The 1,178-nt window shown below is 36.7% G+C and overlaps 1 long non-coding RNA gene across 1 annotated transcript in view; it reads left to right on the forward strand.

Moving 5' to 3' along the window:
* Positions 1 to 247: 247 nt before the first annotated feature.
* The window catches only part of LOC106725625, a 1,171-nt gene continuing 240 nt past the window's right edge, over positions 248 to 1,178 (forward strand). Inside the window, exon 1 of the long non-coding RNA XR_001361550.1 lies at positions 248 to 320. This is a non-coding gene — a long non-coding RNA (uncharacterized LOC106725625). The remainder of the gene's footprint in view (positions 321 to 1,178) is intronic.

Raw genomic sequence — 1,178 nt, forward strand, 5'->3', positions numbered from 1 at the left:
TGAAACAGAGATAAGAAATTTATCTGAAACAGAGTTCAGAGTAATGATGGTAAAGATGCTCAACAGCATGAAAAAAAGATATAGTAACTATGAAAAAAGAACAGTCTGAGATAAAGAATGACATAACACAAATAAAGAACACATTGGAAGGAATACACAGCAGATTAGGGGAAGCTGAGGATTGAATCAGTGAATTAGAAGACAGAGTTGAAAATATCACTCAATCAGAAAACCAAAAAGAAAAAAACAATTAAAATAGAGGAGGACAGCTTAAGGGAGCTGTGGGACAATGTGAAACGTAAACAATATTAGAATAGCAGGTGTGACAGAAGAGGCAGAAAGGAAGAGAGGCATAGAGAAGGTGTTTGAAGAAATAATGGCAGAAAATTTCCCTAACCTGGTAAAGGAAAAAGTCACACAAGTACAGGAGGCACAGAGAACCCCAAACAAGAAGAACCCAAACAGGCCCATGCCCAGATACATCATAATTAAAATGACAAAATAAAAGACAAAGAGAGAATCTTAAAGGCAGCAGGAGAAAAGAAAACTTTTACCTACCAAAGGTGTTCTCATAAGGCTAACACCTGATTTCTCATCAGAAACTCTATAGACCAGAAGGGAATGGCATGAAGTGCTCAAGGTTATGGAAAACAAGGATATGAGACCAAGATTACTATATCCAGCAAGGCTATCATTCAAAATAGACAGTCAAATGAAGAGCTTCCCAGACAAAAAAAGGCTAAAGGAGTACATCACCACCAAGCCAGCATTACAAGACATGCTAAAGGGATTGCTGTAATGAGAGGAAGAAACAGAGAGAGAAACCTAGCCATACAGAAATATAATGGCAATAAATAAGTACCTCTCAATAATAACCCTAAATGTAAATGCACTAAATGCTCCAATCAAAAGATGTAGGGTAGCAGAATGGATACAAAAATATGACCCAACTATATGCTGTCTACAAGAGAACCACCTCAAAACAAAAGACACACACAGGATGAGAGTGAAGGGATGGAAAAAAATTTTCTATGCAAATGGAAAAGAAAAAAAAAGCTGGAGTAGCAATACTCATATCTGACAAAATAGACTTTAAAATGAAGGCCATCACAAGAGACAACAAAGGTCACTACATAATACTAAAGGGATTGATCCAACAAGAGGATATAACCCTGGTA

This window comes from Myotis brandtii, unplaced genomic scaffold (assembly GCF_000412655.1).
Source record: "Myotis brandtii unplaced genomic scaffold, ASM41265v1 scaffold179, whole genome shotgun sequence".
NCBI lineage: Eukaryota > Metazoa > Chordata > Mammalia > Chiroptera > Vespertilionidae > Myotis > Myotis brandtii.